Source organism: Solea solea, chromosome 5 (genome assembly GCF_958295425.1).
Source record: "Solea solea chromosome 5, fSolSol10.1, whole genome shotgun sequence".
Lineage (NCBI taxonomy): Eukaryota > Metazoa > Chordata > Actinopteri > Pleuronectiformes > Soleidae > Solea > Solea solea.
The window spans coordinates 2620359-2642887 of NC_081138.1; the positions used below are offsets into that span (position 1 = coordinate 2620359).

Below are 22529 nucleotides of genomic sequence, written 5' to 3' on the forward strand. Positions count from 1 at the left end.
AGGAGGCAGTTGCTGGTTTGAGACACATGGAAATTGCATCTCTCAAAAGTTGCTTTGAAAATCCAGTGAGAAGATCTACCATGTTTTTTTTCATTTGTTTCACATACAAAAGGATCATTGCTCTTGGCTGTGAAGAGTCACAGAGAAATGACAGTTCTTATCACCACTCCTCCTCCACTTAACTATCCTGAAGTGAGAAAAGATCTCAAAGCCATTCACATCCACAGGAAAGACTCTAGTTAATCCCCTGCTGTTTCACAACTCTAATCCTTGCAACAGCGACATGTTGTCAGTGACAGGTTGTTGAGTTTGCAGGGTAACCCCCCACTCACAGATTTAAAAAAAACCCACGAGGTTCTGTGGTATGATAACATTCTGGTTACGTTTGTTTCCATTTTTTCATGTTCTGCTGACAATGTGACCCTATAATGAAGAACATTTTATATTCATTCTGCTCTGAAGAGACAATAAAAACAAATGAAATTGTCAAATTGCATCGTGATAGTAGGATTTAATGTCTATTGATTGATTTGTCTCAAATTCAACTTTGAGAAACAAGAAAACAGTCCAGTTTAATAATTCCTGCTAGCTGCCCGGTGTAGCCTTTGAGAAGCACGGCGGATTTAAATTCTCTGCCAAAGTAATATTGACGAGTAAAGATGAAAAGGTAGCAACACATTCTCTCATGTATCATTCTCTCTTCTCATGGTTTCTCTATAACAAAGCCGGACAATTAAATATGAACAGCAACATTCCCTCACAATTATTACAATTAATTACGACTTAATTTGCTCAAGGCAGCACAAGTCAATGAAATGATTCAAAACACAAATGACTTGTTTTCATTTCCCATCAATGACATCGTCTATAATTCTGCTTATCTTGATGTTGGGCTGAACAAACACAGAGGCAGTGGGTTAATATTTAATATTTTTAATATTATTCTGAGAAATCCAGAGAGAATATTTGTCTAAGTCTATGTCAAAGTGTTCCTGTTAAAGGGCCACTTATAAAAAAATATAGCTGTTGTTTTTTTTTACTTATTTACACAGATAAATGTGTTATTCGATCATCAGACAGCGAATCTGAGACACATGTTTCCTTCCCACAACAACAGAGGAAGTTGGGATTGTAAACCATTTATTAAATTGACAAAAAGTTGACATCAAGGTCACTTCCTTCAAAGAAAATAAAGGCCCTCTGTACTGTGTTTCTGTCAGGTTTTATGACCGAAAGACGTGGAAAAAATCAAATAAATAAAAATAAAATTTAATCCAACTATGTAATAGAACGTGAATTAAACAAAACAGCAGCATCGTAATGATTTTAAGTTTATTCTTCATTTGACCATGTGGGGAAAAAATGGGTGAAGCCACCCTTTAAGTATTATTTGCAACTATATTTAGATATTTTAGATATCCGTCTTATGAAAGAAAATGATAATGTTCATCATAGTGTTGCCAGTTTTAACATTACAATAGGCCCTTTAAACGTTTGGCCACCTGTGTTGTTCTTTAACGGTGCTTTATCAATGAAATTGGATTGGATATTAATCTTTAAAGAAAAAAAGCTGTCACTCTGTTAAATTCAATATCGCATGTAGTGTTAATAGGTGGAAGTGACTCTGGACCACCTGCTCTGATGTCACAGGAAAAAGCAGCGAGGACTGATGATTGTCCAGCCCCTGTCGGCAGCACAGAGGCAGGAAAGCTCTGGAAAAATTGCCCTCCCATCTTTAGTGTTAGATGTGCAACTACAAATTTTCACACACACCTCCTCCCTCTTTGCACTTTCGTGCCACACAGGGGTGATCAGCTGGAGGAAATCAAGCCCCTCTCTAAATTTCCTCTCAACTGATTAAGATAAACTGCTTTTCAGCCATGGTTACCCCCCCAACCAATCAATTAAAGTAATCAATTAAAGGCCTGCCGGCTGAGCCTTTGGTAATTGAGGGTTGAATAAACACAGGCTGCTGATACTGATGATAAAGCCGTAACAAAACCATGGGCATGAAAAGGGCTTGAAATATGTAATTCCTGGGGTTTGAATAAGTCTCAATTGTGCGATATCACAGAGAAGCGATGTTTAGTTATTTACTTCATTTCATACCCAGCTCAGTCCTGGCTGTTTATCCTGCGCCGCCAGAGATTCAGCCCTAGGATGTTAAATATTGAATAAAATCATCAGCCAGGCCTTTCCAATTGGCCGTGGCTAGTATTTGAAAAAAGTGCCAGTAGAATTCAAACATGGCACTGTGTTCCAGCATGTTCTCCAGTGAAAACAAATCCTCGGAGGAGGGTGAAAGAGACTCTTTGGCCAGACTTGGCCTCTCCACTCCTGGCTTCAGGTCCAAGAGGTGAGGAAGCTGTCTGCACTTCAGGGATCCTAAAATATAGTCACGCTGCACGCAGGGCTCCCTCACTGAGTCGCATTCACTTTCATATGCATTCTCGTCTGTTCCCCTACTTAAATTTTTACATTCGGATTCACTGACAGAGCAGAGTTGGCAGATCAAGATAAAGAAATGTTTTAATATTGAACAGAATTAAAAAAAAACGAAAAAAAAAAAACAAGTTAGAGAATTGTTAATTTTTTCCTTGATGCATACATTTTTCATCAGCCTTTCATCAGTGTCTCGCTCGTAGTCTGTGCATTTGGTTTGAATCAGTGTGCTTTTGTTGGGGTTATGCGTAGGTGGCTGTGAGTCTCAAACTTATGAGCTCCTCCTCCTCCTCTGCTGTGCGGCTTTGTGAGCGGCTCGTCTACAGAGGTTTTACTGGAGAGTGGAGACGTTAGAAACAGAGCGATAAGATTTGTGTGACCCTGTTTTTTTAACTTTTTTTTACGAGGTCACCTTTTACATGTGAGCGCCGTCGGAACGCGGATCTAAAAAAACTGGCTGTTAAGTCGGCTTCCAATGTTTTCATGACTCGCAGCATGACGTGGCCTGGATTCTGTGTTTAAGAGCAAAAGTGGGGTCTACTCGGTGTATTTGTCGGAGAAGGTCAACTGAATGTGGACTTTTCTATTATAAATCAGGGCAGTTGATAGCTGATATACACTTTCTTTCTTTTCTTTTACGCCGTCTCATTATATAGAACAATTTAATAGAAACAAATGCACAAAAATGCTTAACGTAAAGGAGCACTAACGATGTATGTCTCCAATCTGCACAGCATTGTAGTGCTATATGTTTTAAATAAAATAAAAAGAATGCACAAACTGCTTATTATCAAATATAATTTGGGGAAGCCTCAGATTGTGTTATTGATGGTAGATGGGTTTCATTCGGTTGAAATTAGGGCTAAACAAAGAAAATTCTCTACAATTGATTACAAGAGACATAACTATTCCAACGTGTGAGATTGTGTACTTAATTTGTGATTTTTTTAACACAGTCACAGAAACTTGACTTCCAAATCACACTGAAAACGTGCTATTACATCTTTTACCCACATATTGAAAACACTGCTTTCCAAGTGCATCTTTTTGAACTTGCCTCAGAGTGTAAAAACAATAATAGGAAAACAGTCCCTTGTCTCTTCCGAGGTGTTAAAAACAGTCTTACTGTAAGTACTGTATGTGGACTATGCCCAAAGCACTTTGGGAAAAAAAGTACTATAGCTGCTGCAGCTCATTATCTAACAGCCACATAACATAATTTAACATTTCCTTTGTGTTCAGGGACACCACGGCAATTAGCTAACAAGTGGGTCATCCATTAACCAGGCCTGTGGCCCGGGGAGAGATATAAGCCTCCAGGGCAACACTCAACAATTCTCTGTAATAGAATGGCTAAGAGAAAGAGTCCATTAGTAAACATTTAGGAAATCAGTGAGAAGCTGCAGGTCTCCATGGCTAATTTTATTACGGATTATTTACAACAAATACTCTCTCGGCACTCTATTGTGTTTTGCTCCCTTATCTCCTTTATGATGTTGTTTTCAACTTTGCTCCTCTACCCAGTGCACATTCACATTAATTAACTTGGCAGTCATATATATATCTATATATATATATATATATATATCTATATATATATATATATATATATATATATATATACATACATATATATCTGTCATCACAGTCTTTCGTTTTCTGTGTGTTTTTTGAGCCCAGCCCTCAGTGGGTTGGAGATTGTGATTTTGATCGATGGATGTTGCATTATTCTGTTGTAAAGATGGGTCACACGGTAGTGCAGTGGCTAGTGTTGTTGCTTCACAGCAAGAAGGTAACCAGTTCAGATCCTGTCAGAACCTGTCCAGATCCCCCCCTCAGCTCAAAAACATGCAGATTGGGGATTAGGTTCATTGAAAAAATTGACTGTAGCATCAAGAGGTAGACAGTGAATGAATGAGCAATGATTAGGTTGAGCTTATATTAGCAAAACCATTCATAGAAATGTGGATCTGGTATATTTTATTTTATTTTTACTCCACTTTACCATCTCTGCTGTAACTTCCCAGGCTAACCCGCCCTATGAAACATCAGAGTGAGGAAGAAAATATTCCGTACCACTAGTTTGCCAGTGGGTTGTCTTTGGTTTGCTCCTCATGGATCTCGACTACTCATTGGCTGTTGATGATTGTTTTGATTGAGAGACCACTAGTGGCAGAAATGACATGCTGTGCAGGATTCTTGCTGCCGCCTTTTGACTGACACAAATATTAAAAGCTTGACTGAAATTATACGGCCCTGCATTCTGCGGATTGAGGAGCCACCTCAATCTGAGCTGAGAAGCCTGGTGGTGGACACCAAGCTTGTGATTCCTCTCTCAGCCTCAAACTGTAGATGCTCACAAAGAATGGGCCGCACTGTTGGTCTATGATCTCTACAGGGATGATTCGGTATATGGACACTCCTTTGAAATTGTTTACTTCAAAAATAAATACTTTATGCAGCGTGCTTTTTCTGATGAAATAATTCATTGAACACACTAACATTTGTAATAGCTAACCAGCCCCCTCACAACAGTGTTGGGGCAAGACTCAAGGTTGATCAATAGAGGCCTTAGGGGTTTTATTTTCTGTTCCTTGATCAAGGCTGTCAGATTAGTATAGGTACAGTGCAAATAGGACTGCTTCTTGGACATAGGCAGCGGCGGTGCAGCACAGGTTGGAGCATCGCTCCCTCATTAATATTATTAGGAAAACAGCCTTCGGGCAGTGAGGATGCAGAGCAGCCCACACGAGGCTCGCTGGATACCAACAACAGTACAGCGGCACAATGGCAGAGTGTCAGTGCTTTTTTCACGGCCGCACTAATCAACAAATATGAGCCAAATGTTTAAAGAGCGCACAAAAACACTCATTCCTGTAAGTACTTTGCAAGAAGTTCACATTCTGAAAACTCTCATACTTTAGAGAGGTTATTAATGTTTCCGTTTTCCTTTGTGTTTTATTTTTTTTATGTTTTGTGACTGTTAAATATTCCCCCCCTCCTCTGTTTGTGTCTTCCATATAAAGAAGCCTGTGTCATAACATGGTCAAATGTGAGAATCTGAAGCATTTTATGCAATTTTATTTGTCTGGTTTGCTCCGTCGCACCTTAGAAAAAAAAAGAGAAACATTTCCGTGGAATGTTTTTTTAAAGAGGCATGTGGGAGAGAAAAAAAAAAGGTGAAATATGAGTGAAAGTATAATTAATTAGTGGCAGTAATGCTTCATTTCTTATCTGATACGTCACCAGACGAGGTTGGAGCTTTTCTCATAGTGGCTGTCATCTTGTGAGTAATTATCATTGGTCCGTGTGTCATAAGCCAGGAGAAATAGTGACACTTTTACTGATCTATTCATCTTTTAGTGCTGATGACATCTCCCTCTAGGCTTCGGAAAACAGGTTGTCACCTCCTCAATCCACCAGACAGACAACACAAGTGTTATTAGTATGTGTTCCATATTCAGCAAAAAATAGGTGCAAGTGTCGACAGGCTCTCGATGGCAGAGTCACCTCTCAGTGGCGGTAATTATCGTAAGGGACAATCCTGTCGATAATGAACATTTACTCGTGTTCCAGGCGTACCGTTCAAAATCTGCGCGAGTGCGTGGAAAATGTTGCCGTTTAAATGAACTTGAGTTTCTTCTATTACAGTGTAATGAATTAAAAAAAAAATGTTTTTCCTCATGTCAACTTGCAGTCACTATTTATAGCTGCATACAAATGTTGATTTTGTTTTTCTGAAGGTAAAACTCATACTTCAATAAAAGGTCATTGGGACTTAGAAAAATCAAGTAGTAAATTAAAGCATCTTGCTTTGTACACTGTCCCTGATACAAATACATTAAATAAACTAAATCTTAACTAAGAAAGGCAGCGAAATCAACTAAAAAAACATCACTGTCGTGTTTTTAATGTAAGCCACTGTTGCCAAACACTCTTAATCAAAGCATTACATGATCAGAAATACATGTTTTTAGTATAATTGTCACATTTTGCAGTATATGTGACAAAGTTTGACATTCAAACAAAGGCTATATGCTTGCTTTGCGATCTAAACCTAAAAGAGCAGCTGGAATTTGATAGGATGTTGCTGAAGAGAGACTCTGCAGTTGTGCATCCAGTACCACAGACAGCCAGTAGATGGTACTCTACTGTGGGGCTAAGTGAAGGCTGGTGTACAGTTGAGTGTTGTGTGAAAACAGAATAATAGTGTCAGAGTTAACTATCACAAGGTCACTAGGTAAAGTCATAATCAAGGTGGTCCTTAAAAGAACTGCGGCAAATCTTCTCAGTGCATCATTTCTCAACGTTACAGAAAAGTTGAGAGTTGCCAGCTTTCTGTAGATGTGTGTGTGTGTGTACCTGCATGTCCTGTGTTGTGTGGGACTCAGCACGTGCCTGGTTCCCTGCATGGCCCTGTCAGCAGGAATGTTAGGAGGAGGTTACTCTGGTGGGTTGATGGAAACGCCAGATTACCCTGGTCAAAAATAAAGCAGGCAACAATGCGGCCTGGAGCTTTGTTTCTCTACTTTTCAAAGGCATTTGTTCTTTGATAAGGTAAAGGAAACAGTTAGAGACATGCTGCTGGGAACCTATGGAAAATATTACTCTTTCTATCAATTGTGTTTTCCTTATCCCCTGGTGGCGTTTGCTGGGTGTGGGAATAGGCAGCATTTTGGGCACTGCTGCTCTGAGATAGCATTCACACACCAGAGCACAAGAAGGGGCTGCATTCAGCCGAGGGCCTGACACTCCACAATTGTACACAGGGATGGACAATATACACTATCTTTGCTGTGGACACAAAGAACTAAGGAAATATTTTATTGTAAGGTTTGGCAGGTCCTGTTTGCAGATGTGTTCTCCCTCTCTCTCTCTCTCCCCCTCCCTCCCTCTCTCTCAGTATGTTTCCTTGCACAGTTAAGACGGTTGTCAGTTATGGTTATAGCACGGCTATGCCATTTAAGACTACACAAACGCAAGTAGGAAATTGATGCTTGTCTACTAGGGATGAGCCGATATGATAGTCAGTATCGGTCCGAAGCTGGTCAAAATCACTGGATCAGATATATGACGGATAAAAATCTAAAATCCGATGTAAAATTAAAAACAGAAATCAGCAACAGTGTTTTAGCTGAGTCATGTTGTGGACTGTTTATTTCTGCTTTATGGGAGAAGAATATTTGTTGAGGACATTTTTGGGGAAAGTGGGACACAGTGGGAGAATTATGTTTGAAATAGCTTGAAATGGCACAAATGTGTTGTTAACAGCTTCATGTTTTGAAAGGTCTAAAATAACTGTATCAGACTGATATCGGTATCGACAGACACTCCAGTTTGAGATATCAGTATCGATATCGGGCACGGAAAAGATTCCACCTTGTTAGTATTAGGCGGTTTATATAGTATTCAATTCATTTAGCAGACGGAGCATAAACTCCATCCGACAGTGGATTGTTTTGCTCACTGTTGACTCTTTTGTTTCTGGGTCAGAACCAGAGGTTGGGAACGGTGGAGCATGTGCAGAGAACCCAGGCCTGTTTGGATCTGAACATATAATATGTGCAGTGGTAATTATCTGGATGTGTTAGTATTACTCAGTCGTACTAACATGTTGACTGAATCTGGATATAATCAGTCGTTGTTGTTTACTTGCCGCCTCTTTGTTGCAGCCTTTTCATTACATCTGTATTATTTAACATTGTATGACTACTTTGCTAATAGACAGGCTGGATGACCTCCCTCTCTCTCTACCTCTCAGTCTGTCTCTCTCTGACATGTACTGTATGTGTGCACAGGTATTCAGAGACTCTGAATGTCTTCAGTCTTTTATTAATGAATTTGTGAAAATCACGCACAAGTGAAATGTTGACGGTTGATGTTCAAATTTAATTAAAAGCCAGTTCCCGCTCATTTCTGATACTTAATGAACAAGAATGCATTTATTCTGACACGAGCAGCAACACATTGTTCTTGATGTCGATATAATTGCTCCTTGTTAATAATTGGCATTGCTGTGTCCTGCATCTCCTCTGGTTTGTGATCGCTCATCAGATGATGTGAGGGCTAAGCATTTTTAATAGAAGTTGGAGCCACTGCTGCCACCCACAGAGACACCACACTGCATTGGGTAAATTAGTATTATGATTTTAAGGGATAAATGCCCGTTCCATCTAATTAATCCACAACATCACAGGGGGATATGACACCATGAGCCCAACAGATCAAGGACCACAGATCAAAGGCACAGCCACTGCGAGAATCCTACACATTGCTTGTTTATTTCCATGTACAGATGGCCTCTGAACTAATGACTAAAGAATACAGCAATAAGTAAAAATTTGTTTATTGGTTGTTGACTGAATGATGCTGCAACTTTGGTCCACCAATAAGCATGTCTAATTAGGCGGTGGACATCCAAAAATCCTCGACAGCCAAATCTGAAAGCTTGTTGAAATTCCTTGTTTGGAAAAAAACATCATTCTGCCATTAGCATTATGCATGATTTAAAGTGTGTGTGCTTTGAATTAAAACTACCATTTGTAGTTCAGCGGGTTGGGATCAATATGTAAACTGCCATCTGATCGATATGTTCACTTAAAAACGGGGCATTTAAATTTGTATTTTTGTAATGGCTCACACTTAGAGGTGGTAACACATTGATTGTTGTTTGCCTATATCTTGGGAATTATGAAATAAATAGAAAAAGTTTCTTTGGCAAGTTTTACTACAGCAATAATTTGCTGTTCAATAGCTTTTATTTGTGTTGGTTTTCCGATTGGAACGTTCAATACACTGAACGCGTCAAAAGTGATTCGGTGAAAGGGCCAAAAAACGGCAGTGTAAAGTTTCTGTAACATCTTGTCACGGTTCATAATAATCAGAGCAGTGCACAGGCTTTGGCCCGTCCTCAGTCTGACATAAGAAAAGGAGCTTGCTGCATGGGCCCTCTCTTTATTTAACACACTGGCTGCCTGTGCTCTAAAAAATGTCAGTGTTCTGCCAAGTTTACCACATATTCACTGTTTACTGATGGCTGTTACACATGTGGTTTTTGCATATGCTCTCCTCTCCCACTTAAATCATCTGCGGTCCCTGGGCTTTCTTTTGACATGTGCAGCGTTGGTGCTGCCACTGCAGCTTAAATTTTTCAGGCAAAGAAAAGGCATTTGTATGAAATAATAATGACCGCTTCAGACATTTATATTTTCCGTCATCTCTCCTTTTCATTCTTTGTGTCCCAAACTCCAAACTACACACATTTCCATCATCATTTTGTTTATGCACTTATGATCTCTCTGTTTTGCAGAGCTGTTAGTGATAAAGCTTTATCCAGATGAACCTCACGTCTGAACATATTCACTATTTTATAATTACTTGCTAGAGCTGAGCTTCGGACCTCTCGTCTCTCTGGACGTGCTCCCCAAAGTCAGAGATCGTGGATTCACTGGACTGACTGACTGACTGACTTGGGACTACAGTCTTGTCTTCAATAATTCATATATCAGTATCAAGTGCTTCATTAATAAACTATTATATGCCCTATAAAAAAACTAAAAGAAACAAAACAAAACCATAGTGCATGAAAAAGGCAGTATTTTGATCTGGAATCTTTGTGTATTTTATTATATTATGTTGTATAAAGAACACATTTTGTCGAGTGTTTTCCCCACATTCTCCATAATTCATCGAAGGTAGCGCTGTGAAAATTCCCACTTCTGTCAGACTGCATCAGTGCACATGATGTACACATGTCTTGTGGCGTTGAGACTCTTTTCAAAGAGGCACTGTTTGTTTTGTCGCTGCTCCTTTGTGTCGGCACGCCTACGGTCTCCGCAGAGTGTGGATGTCACAAAGCATTAGGAAGTATGAGATTCAGGATGTTCCATTTAATCTCCCTGACTTCCCAGTTAGCAGGGGAGCAGCAGCAGCAGCGGCAGCAGCAGCAGCCGAGGGAGCCCCTGTATCCTGCACAACAAAGCTGACTGACATGATGTTTGCCTGAGGGCTCGGCTCTGCTCGGCTCTGCACTCACTCTCTCACAGGCATCGTCTGCGAGCGTTGTAAAACAATGAGACACCAGTCAGCTGACACACACACTAAGCTGCAGTCACTTTGAATGACAACATCAACAGGGGACTCTGTGCTAACAGCTTCGAGAGAAGACATAAGGCACTATCACGCCAAGGCTTTTTAGATCGTGCTGTTGCAGGTTGCTGGAGTGTTGAGCTGTGATCATTTTCTCTAAACAACAACCGTATGTGCGGAGGGAGAGAGAGAGAGGGAGAGAAGCTGTGTGACTGTGCCACGTTCTCCTTCACTGAAGAGGCAATAAGTAAAGCACAGTGGTCACTTTGATTACCTTGAGTGCTGTTGTAGCCTGGGGTTAAACAGGAGCAGATGCCCACTTAGACAGAAGGGTTGGTGACTCTCCTCAGCCCTGTTCCCAATCTCAAGCATCCCACTTCAAGCTTCCTTCTGTGTAATAATGATCCATGGCAAGATGACACGTTTGACCCCCATGACCCCAAAAGGCCATAATAACTACAATCAGGCGAGTTATTTACATGGACCTGATTTGATGCTCAGCTGATGGAAGTCCTCCACTGCTCAGTGTCTGTGTCAAGTTGAGTTAATTTTCCGGTTTAATGTCAAGCTATGGAATCAGATTACTGTCTTTGGCATTATTTTTAATGCCTTATTGTCTAGTTTGTTTAAATGTGTTTTGTACCTGCATGTGTGTGGGTTATTATCTGTGTCTTTGGTTTGTACGCACGTACTGAGCTTTATGTTTCCCACTCGGCTCAAATCAACTCCTCAGACTCTGTTGTGCTGTCAACATCTCACCTCTCTGTCCACTCACTCAATGCAACACAGCTCACAATTCCTGCCATTTACTGACTGACTACCTGTGTGTTATCCAATCGGATTGCTAGACAGACGCGCTACAAGCTGTAATGTAGTAAAGCTGTGAACAAACACTGACACAATCAGGTGGAGTTGCTACCAAACTGGTTTTAGAGACACGTTGTTGTAATCGTTAAAGTGTTGTTTTTTAAAGATCTCAACATTGAGTTGTGATTGACAGCTGGTGTCGTCCACTAGGATATTGGTTGCAGGTGACGTCTGTGAATCTTCAGTTACAAAACATCAAAGAAACAAGGTCGTGAAGTGTCAATCATCCATGATTATACGCGCATTAATCACACATGCTCAGAAGACAACGCCAGAGACACGATACAGTTGCAGTAACGTTATGGCAGAAAAGGTGCCAACAACAGGTGTTGGTCGCAAGCCGAAGACGGTTTTTGGGATCCAAGACCAGAGTAAACATCGGTGCTGAAACTGTGAAAGCCCGTCTTTTGAGAGTGTTTGTTGTTTTCAGGCATCACATTGTCATTTGAACAAGTATCCAAAAAAGTTAGCGTCACCAGAAAAGTACAGAAAGTTAGAGATGCTGCGCAGTGCTCGTGAATCCAAAATGTTGCCTGCTCTAACTGTTTTTCCAGGATCTCCAACCCTACCTTTAATTCCTCTGAAATTAACTTCCGCCACATTATTACCCAGTTTCAGTCTCCACGAGGAATACTGGTCCTGACAATGTCTGTGTTAATACCAGAAAACGTCTTAAAGAGGTAACAAATACACGTATACACACACACACACACTGTCCCAGGGGCTGGTGCAGCACCTCCAGGTACTGAGGCCCCACTCAGAAGGGTCATGTGGCTCAGCTTTTTTGGCCTTTCTGCTCGTGTATCTCTGTGGTGCACTTCTCTCATTAGCACATGCCAGGCTGCTAGTTGCTGTGGCTGAATCCGGGGCATGTCAGGAGTCATGTCTAGGAGCCACTTGAAATGACAAGATGAGAATGAGGGCCAGTGGCTGACATATGGCGCTGATTAGCAGTCAGGTTTACAGGGGCTCTCCATACACAGGACATAATCAGACATCCTGTCCACTGAACATCATCTCATACACACACACACACATACATTTTGCCAAGATGCCACTGATCCATCCGAAAGATCAATTATATTCCATTATTTTGAACATGTGCTCCAAAAAGAAAACTTTTTTAAGTGGTTTTTACTTGACTGACACAAATAAGGGTTCACCGATTTTCTTGTAAACAGGCCTTTTAGAATTAATGAAAAAGAAAAGCCAGTTCTCTGGCTTACCCTTAAGGGACCTTGTCAAATGTCGATGGGTTTCTATGTGCACTGACAAGTAAAAAAAACTAATATCTAGAAAATGAGAAACACTATTCTACATATTAATGAGTGATTTCGAACAGTCAATGCTTGCACTGGATGCACCAAACCCTGCCCACCAGGCGCAGAGCACAACTCCCCGCAAACAAAACTTCCAGTGCCACATTCGAAGCAGCAACATCTGGCTCCTCGTGTAGACACTTATTAGGATCAAATTAAGTAGAAATGAATGGGATGATACATGACAGGGTGCAGATGTTCCAAGCCGCGGTGTGAAAATCCGAGGGCAGAAAAACGGCTTAATGAATTCTGCGTCTGAGTACAGTGAGGAGAGGTGAGGCTTTGGGTTCACAGGTTGGGAAAAAAAAAAAGTAATTAAATTCTTAAACTGACACAGAACAGAATAATATTTGTTGTGCCTCACTGCCCCTGTTTATCCAAGGCACGCTAAGGGACAATGTAGCACGTACATACAGGGACGTGTATGGTGTAAGCGTCAGCTCTTCTGGGATTTATGAACAGATGCTCATCAGACTTAGACCTCAAACGTCCCCTGTGGAGTTCTTAATATACTAGCAGCGTCAGGAAATATCAAACATGTGGGTTTTGTAGTTTTAAATCTGTTTTTAAATGTGTGAATGAATGTGTTCATAATGAAAATAACAATATCATTTTTCCCCACAATTTGTCATCGGCAAATTTACAGTTTAAAGCACAAATATTGTCAGTTGACACTTATTTGTATTGAACAATTTTTCTTTTTTAACTTTAATTAGACGGTCCTGACACACATTTGCATACTAATAGTCAACTAGAGCTGCAACTAACGGTTATTTTCATAATCGATTAATCCATAAAATATCAGAAAACGCTGAACCTCGAAATACTGATGTTCTCTTGTTGTCCACAAACCAGCAGCAAAGAGATTCAGAAAATATTCACATTTAAGAAGCTAAAACAGTCAGAAATATGGTTTTAATCATGAAAAAAAGCTTCAGACCGATTAATCGATTATCAAAATAGTTGACAATTAATTTAGTAATCGCCTAACAATGGATTTGAGTAATTGTTTTAGCTCTACAGATAAGGAACTAATTGTCAACTCATCTATGATTTGATGATCCTGTAGACCAACACTGAAGCACAACCTATGGTCTACTGGCAGTTAGTTAATACAAGGTATTTTATGTACATCTATATTGTTATATTCTACTATTTTTATCCTGTTGAATGAATGCTTGAGTGAATGTATGCAAGGATGTATGGATACTAGTCTGCGGAAACCAAAGCTCTGCCCCAATTTCACAATATAGGAATCTTAATCATATAAGTGTCAACTGATTATCTGTTGACATGATTCCGAGTCCCTGTTGATGACCCACAAACACAAAAAGTGTAGTTTCTTTGCCTGGAAGACAGACACAGACACGGTGGGTCGTTCCCGTCGCAGCGCTCAGCTTAGAGCAGGTTTCCTTAGAGCTATTAAATTTCAGCGGGAGAGGGAAAACTCAGTTGAACATAACTGATGTCATCATGCGTTTAAATGCGACTTCTCGCTGCCTGTCGTGGCTGAACAACTTAATACTTGCCTCATTGTTGAATCACATTTCTCTTAATCACATCTCTGAGATCTATTATTTTAGTTTATTTTCCTTCCAGTGGTGTGGGGGCGGTTTCTCTTCTCGTTAATGTCTCCCCAGTCTGCGTACGGAGCCGCACAGCCGCACAGGGCCACGTCTAATTTACACATTTTCACTGCCCCCACCCCCCCCCCAACCCCACCCCACTACGACTACAGCGCTAGATTTTGTGTGTGGGCGTAGAGAAATTACGAGGTTGTAGCTGACATTAATCTAAGGGTTAAAAACCGCTTAAATGCTTATTGTTCGGCGTGATTAATGTGGCGCTGTTTTGCAGAGGAAAGTATGCAGATCATTTTTGATTTGGACTGAAACTTGTTTTTATTTCTTCTTCATGCAACAAAGGGGGAAATCATGACTTTGGAATGTGCTCAATTCTCCCCCCTATAAATTATAATAATGGATGCAACTGTGAATAATAACACAAAAGTTGCAGTTTTAGGGAGTTTTTCAACACAACCTCTTAATCTAACACATGAACGCTCATTTCACATCAGTATTCAGAAAAACTAAAGATGTGGCATTCATACAGGAGCATCCATTCCACACAGTATATATATGTATGTAAGAAAAAGCAGAATGTCATAATCTGTGCACATTTCTGTTAATCTATAACAAAAATGTTAATTTCGGTTTTTTTTATGACCCCCACAAAAAAAACCTGTTTTTTATTATGACACATTTGATTCAGCATGCAGCGCCGTAACAAGCGGAGCATAAAGCAAAACATATAGTGGGCTATGTCACAGGCCTTTCTATTAGTGACATCCTCGGGGAGCAATTCTTTTTACTATTCCAGTTAGAAGGCAGGTGAGTTATTTCTTTGGCTGCATTTACACGTGACTGTGTTCATGCATATTATAGAGCACCCTATAAAAGATTTTTTTAAGGGCAGACCCACTTCCCCGAGCAGGAGATGTATCACACTTTGTTCCAAATGTTCTGACACATAAACAGACATTTCTGGTCATTCACAGCGAAGGGAAAAATACTTACTCTTTGTGTGAGCTGTATAAACAGCACGAGCAGATGAGACAAAAGGCCTTTCTACCACTCGCACAAAAGTGACGCTTCATTTGAAAGAGTAGTACATACACATACGTACGTTCACATACTTACACTCGCGGCGCAGAAAGACAAACACGCGCACTCTTCTCTGACTTTGCAAACATGCTCAGTTTCTCTGGGCTGGCACTTTGAACAGGAAACTGACAGTATTATGTGACACCATGGAATGTTTTAGGGAGCAGCAGCCTAGCAGCACTGACCTACACCCAACAACAATACCTCCTTTTGTCCTGCTTTTCTCCCGAAAAACTCCACTCGCTTCGCATAAGCAGGTGTGGGGCTCTGAAATATACAAGGTTTTTAAAAAAAATCAAAATCACAGCACTCAAGGGCACGGCACAGTCGTCTTTCTATACTCTATTTCTGTTTATTTGTGGTTGTGATCTACTCGCATTGTTTCCAATACTGTTGTTTGCCCATGTGCTCTCAATTGTTGCTGATGCTGCTGTTGTCTGGTTTCCCCCCCAACACTAAACTTTACTGAACTTCCTCTGCGTGGATTGTCAGTAAAGACGTCTGTGAATGTGACACTCTGCCAAGTTCCATAGGGTTTGAAGAGCAGTCTTAGCTCTTTGGAGAGTGGAACTGCATCAGCTAGTGCCAGTGACTTGTCTCTGTCGATCAACAGCGCTGTCAGGACAGCGGCGCAGATGCCGCGTTCGGAAAATAAGAAAGTGATGACGAGAACAGTGTCTTTAGAGAAGATTCCTTAAACCATTTAAGTCATTTAAGTTACACCTGCTGAAAGGGCATGTACATTTCACTACTTAATATACAATATTCTCCTTTTGTGGCTGGTTCATATGACGAAAAATGCCATAAATAAAAAAAGCAGTTATTGATTATTATGATGAAAAATAAGAATTTAGTTGGTTTTAAATGTATTTTATTTTTTTTTGTTGGCTGAATTGATAAAGTTTCCTATCGTTGGGCTAAAATGTACTGTTTGTCCTGATGTGTGGGGGATTTGAGGCTCACCGTGGCTTCTGTGGGGTTTCAGCCACACAGCAGGAAGAAGATAAAAAGGGTGGGGGAAGAGAAATCACAGCGCATTAAAAACAAATCTACTGGGGGATCCACCAGCAGCTTAAGTGAGCCAAGACGATTAAAGGGTCAGTGGTCATAAACTGCAGGTTGAACATACCTGATGCCACTCATCTCCGTCCACTGGAGGCGGTGCCAAAGCTAATCTCTCAAAATCAAAAAACATACACAAGAGACACCGTGAAGGTCAATGCAAAGTTACAGAAACTATCGGAGCAAATCTCTTGGCTTGCTCAATCTGTCTTACTGTAGATTACTGTAGGAAACAGATTTCTAAATGAGTGTTCCTAACTTCTAGTCAGCCCTGGAACAGTGTTTCAGTCGTAATAAATTTGGCATTTGATTTTCATTCTCTACTGACTGAAAACCTGATCGTGTCATAATGTGCAAGTCCATACATTTGAAATCCCGACACCTGTGCTCCTTATGTCAAAATGGAGTGGAAGTCTGCACATAATGTTAGAGTGATGCAAACATGACTTCTGTCCCATTTCCATTCATTCTCTTCAAGTATCAGCTTAAAGCTGTTGTCGGAAAAGTAGTTTTTTAAAAAATGTGTTAAACTGACTTTTTGCATCTCCCTTTAACCAATCAGGAGCCAGCTCCAAACTCCACAAAGAGGAGGTTTTTATGTAGCCGCTTTAAAGGTTTAAAGTAGTCTCCTGTAATGTCTGTCAGAAATGCATTTTTCAAACCGACAAAATGGAAAACAACTACTAATTGAAAATGTAAAATGTTGCAGTATTTTTTTTACTCTATAGTTGATTTACTGTAATTACTGAAGAACCCTGTGGAGTGCACATTTTCTCCCCTGGACTTTTTTCTTTTAGTAGAAGAGCGTGGACCGCAGTGACTCAACATTTCGCCATATCAATAAAGGCCTCTCTCTTTTCTATGTCTGGTGTCACTAGTGGCGACTCTGAGTGGCTCCCCGGCCAAAGACCTGCTTTATCAAGCAGCCAATTTAACAAGACAGCTCCTTTCATGCTTGTTGGCTTCTCCAGTGGTAATGGATTTCCTCAATGAGTGTCTCTCTTTCTCCAGGTTTCACACTTTCCTCTCTGTGCTGCTGGGCCTCGCTCCAGATCAGATCTTTTTGCCACTGACTTTGATATCTTAAGGTAAGTGATCCATTGCTCCAGGCCTGACCAGCATTGCCTGAAATCTGGCCTCACTTTGGCTCATCATGCCTGATATTGTTACACTCTTAATGCAAAGTGAAGTCACACGTCTAAATAGCCTGTCACTCCAGCCACTGCTCCCCCAGCCCCTCTGCCCACCACAGATCCAATTCTCTCTCTTGCTAGCCCCTTGTCTTTGGAAGCTGCCCAGCTGTGACTTATATCCAGTCTTTGTGGGTGAATTGTAAACGATACAGTGATATTAAGAGGCATTAGAAGTTGATGACATTTCGGTCACATTAATGAAGGCTCTTTACACGGGGAGGAGGGAGGATGAGAAACTTAACTGGCAGCTTTTACTATAGAGCACATTATGTAATTCACTCAAGTTCCAAACCCTTTGAAAGGAACTCCTGCCATTCATTTAGATTCTGCAGCTTTGTAGCCGTTCCACGAGGAATCCCATTTGCACTTTATTTCCGACTCGTTTCCAGCCCAAATTGGGATTGTTTTCAGAGCCTCCACTCCTCCTGTCAGGAAATGCAACCCAAGAAGTGTGAAAACAGTGTGTACATTGTTGGTTAATTGGCCAGCACTGTTGCTCATCCTGGGCCCGGTGCACATGCTGCTTGCGTGCGTTGTGTTTCTCAACAGGAAAGAGTTAAGCTCAGATCATAGAGAACAGACCGTCTGGCACTTCAGGACTCAGTAGCTGTGATATGGCCCGTTTGAACCGAAATGCTGTACAGCAGATGCCTCCACTCAGACTGTAATCGAAGCCAAACGTAGACTGACAGGCAACACGCTATGTAAAATAACGGGCATTTTCCTTTGGGCCCTGTTCAGACCCGGTTTTTAACTTCTGCATCTTGAATGACCTGACCACAAGTGGACAGCTCTTCAGGACTGAACACACCCATCACATACTGAAGATGCTTTTGAGATGAGACCACAGTCAGTCGTGGCCTGGGACGGATGCATGCGACCACAGTTTGTTAGCTGTGAAAATACAAAAGTGTCGTGGGCCACACTGAGGAACTGCTTTCTCAGGAACACGGTGGTTGAACCGAGCGCCTTAATGGAGGAACAGCACATTGCTGAGGTACAATAGCTTACGTAGTCTGACTTTATAAATGCATATCTGGCAGATAAAAGGCCCCAAGACTAGTATTTTCACAGCACTGACTCATCTCATCGCTGTTTATAACTCACATGGTGTAAGTACTGCAGACAAGATTCTACCCAGGTGCAGAATGTTAAATATTTGCCACAAGAGAAACAGAAAATAATCAATGGTAGCCCATAACATCAACCTTTACATGTTTATGTATCACGCTTTGACACCTGTAGCGTGCAGATGATTGCTACTACTGCATCACATGAGGTCTGCCTGCTGTAGAGAGTTAAGAAGGTGGAAAACACATCGCAATATTTTATATGATGGTGAGAAAAAAATCAAAGGATCATTATGAGAGTGTATTGGGACAAATGATGGTCTTTAGTCGCCGCAGTGGGACTAAAGTGCATGCTACTGTTGTGAATATACACACAATGAGATTACGTACAAATTCAGGCTAAAGTAAGCATGGGTTTATCATGAATGCTTTGTGAAAAGGGGACCAGTATATAACTATATATAACTAGCATTAGCCCCAGGCTGGTTGTTTTTACTCGCAGTACATGTGCAGGTACGATCCAGCGATGTGAATTGATAAAAAACACTTACACTACACTTAATTACTTTATTAATATTTACAGCTCAGTTTATAGTTATAGAAAATGTAACCTCCTTTATTAAAGCCCAATATTGTCCTTTGTTGTACAAGGGTAAAATAACTCATTTTTAGTTAATGTACTTATATGATGTCATTGTAAAATGTCAAATGTCTGCTTTGTGCACCTATTCATTACCAAGCATTGTCATTGTTGCCATTGCTCCACTAAATTAGATTACAACCTGTGGTTAGGTGGAACATACAGCTCATGGTTTATGCTTCTACTTCACTTACTACAGCATGTGTAGTGTACAGTGTTAATAATATATGCCCAGATACTCACTGAGTCAGCAGGCGACTCATGCTTCCATGTGTTTCTGAGACATGAATGACAGCACGCAGTTTCCATTGCAACCTAATTAACTACTTTAAATATTTGTGTAACAGTTTATTCAATCACAGTGTGAATGGTTGTGGGAATGGGCTCCCTCTACACCACTCATTCCCAAAGACTTGGTCAGAACCAACAGTTTGGTTGCAGGAGATTTGGGATTAGATTTTTTATTTTTTTTTTGTCCGATCAAAGAATTGAAGATTTATATCTGTAGTAGCACGAACCTTCAAAGTGGGGCTGCTTTGCCGATTCACAATAAAAGTTAATGCACAAAGGCCACACAGAGACACGGTTTGCATGTTCTCTCCATGTGTGCGTGGGTTTTCTCTGGATTCTCCAGTTTCCTCCCACAGTCCAAAAGCATGCTGAGGTTATTTTGGAGTGTGAATGTTAGAGTGAGCGGTTGTTCGTCTCGTGATGGACTGTGACCTGTCCACGGTGTGACCCACCTTTCGTCCGATGGCTAGAATTGGCTCCAGCCCCCTGTGAGTCTCATGTGGAGGAAAAGCTGGTAGAAAATGAATGATTGAGTTATAAATTAGGTTATAAATTGGGTTACAATTTGTGATGGTTTGTCTTCTTAAGAAAAGCGTATAAGAGGTTTGGGAAACACTGCTCTGAACAGAAAAGAGTCTCAGTCTCTTGACATCTGATTGATTTTAGGAAAAAAAAATCGCAAACCTTTTCCCCCAAATATTAGGTTTGATTTGGGACATTTGTTCCACGTCAACAGTAACTGTGTTCAAGATTGAACACACATGAACTGCTCTATATTTAACTATAAGCATGAGAAGTAAAAATATGAATGGGTTCCAGCGAGTATGCAGAAAAATAGGATTGCCGTTCTTTGACGTTAAAGAATGTGTTTGCCAATTTGCTAATTGCATCTTTTGAAATTGACAATTTCAAACGAGCGATAAATTGTTCAGCCCTATGCTGCATTTTCATAGCACCTCTGGGTTTATTGATCACTCACACGTCACCTATTTGCAAACACATTTATGCAGTGCACACACACACACACACATTAATGGTCCATCAGGGGCATTTTTGGGGTCAGTATCCTGCCCAAGGTCACTTCAACATGTGGACTAAAGGAGCCAGAGATCAAACCACTAACCATCCAATTAGTGGACGACCCTCTCTGCCCCCTATACCACAGCCACCCTGACTCGTACAATAATTAATCCTTAAATTCAAGAGTATAATTTGAAAGTAAACATAACCGTGACGGTGGCCGGTTAATAACGGCACCTTGGTCCAATCCCAAAATCCAGAGCTAACGACACCCATTTGCTGTCCACAGCTCTCTGTATTCACTCATAATCGTAGCTACATTTGAGGCCTAGGATGGGAGAGCGAGTCACAAGAAACCAGATGACAAGCCGTTCCAGGGAGCCAACATTATATTTCAAACCACACACCATTACATCCTTAGCTGTAGGAGTCAACATTGAGAACACAGGCTCTGGAAAAATTGCATTACAATTCAGTGGACTAGTTGAAAGCTTTTAAATCCGGGGTCCTAATATGAAACAGATGTCAAAGTTTGATTTTGTTGCAGTGATTCCAGAAGCGAACATGTGTCTCAACAAGGTGCCAGATTTCTGACATTGTAGATTTTCAGGCTTCCAACTCCATTTATCCCGTGAATTAACAACATAAATGCACTGCAATAAGTCATTCATTCTTTCTTTCTTTTCTTTTTTTTTTTTAGAGCAGAGTAAATTTAAAAAAATGCAAGTCAGATGATTTTTTTCAGACAAGGGCTTTTACATCTTTTAAGCACAAAACCACAATGGAGATAACTGCCAGATCCTCAAATGAAATACTCTGTACTTAACTGCAAACCCAATAAACCGATAAATTAATACTCTTCAGTATGATCTAAATTCCCTTTCTCTCTTTTCATGTGTGGGGCACATTATATAAGTGAATGCCAGCAGCTTAAATAAATCTGAAACCTTACACTGATTTTCATTATTAAGATGTTTTCCAGGCTCATTTAATTGCCCCTCTACTTCACATTTTTTATATATATATATATATGTATATGTATATTTCTTCTTTCTGTTCCACTCGTTTATCTTCTTATTTTGTAGTTTATTACTTTGACCTGGTAAACATTTAAGAAAAGAATCGGTAACTACTCCCTAACTCTTCTTTTTATATTTATTTTGACCTATTCTTTTGCATAATATCCATGACTAACAATGACATGCTGGATGATGGAATAGATTTTTAAATGTGATTTCACAAAGAGCATTAAGGCTGAGTATTCTGGACATTTCTGTGATCTTTTGCAGTTTTTTTAAAGATTGCTGGCCAGCACTGAGGCAGTGGTCATTAATGAGCTATGGCTATTAGAATTACAGTACAGTGGATATTTAAAAGGCAGAGCAAATCAAAAGGCTCTGCCACCTCTGGGTGGAGGGTAATTGAGCTGGTTTTCTGTAGCTCTGTGGGACTGGGAGACAAAAACGTGCTAATCATACGACCATAATTGATACCAAGGCTACTTTCTGTTCCACTGCTTGTGCTACAGGCACTGCTGAAACCTTAACAATAGCATTATTCCCAACTCTTCTCGCAGTTACACTTGGTTCACTGTATGTTGAATATCCTCGTCTACTAATTAGTTTCAAACAAATGGCTTACGCTCTAAAAGCTCACCCAAATCCACTGGGGGGAAAAAAACATGTTTCAAAAGGATTCTTTTACTTCTTTATTCCCGTTGTTGTTGAAAAGCCAGGTGGAGTTGCAATCTGAGGGTTGGTGGTTTGTTCCCCTACTCCTCAACTCTGCAGTCCCAAATTGTCAACTGGCAGCATTTGAAGGTTTATGCTTTTAAATGATGCGACAGAAATCTGCGCTGCTTATCATAGGCAGCA

General features: G+C 40.5%; 1 long non-coding RNA gene across 1 annotated transcript in view; it reads left to right on the forward strand.

Moving 5' to 3' along the window:
• LOC131459316 (uncharacterized) overlaps positions 1–22529 on the forward strand; it is a 233381-nt gene that overhangs the window by 72115 nt on the left and 138737 nt on the right. The window contains exon 4 of the long non-coding RNA XR_009240235.1: positions 17453–17529. This is a non-coding gene — a long non-coding RNA (uncharacterized LOC131459316). The remainder of the gene's footprint in view (positions 1–17452; positions 17530–22529) is intronic.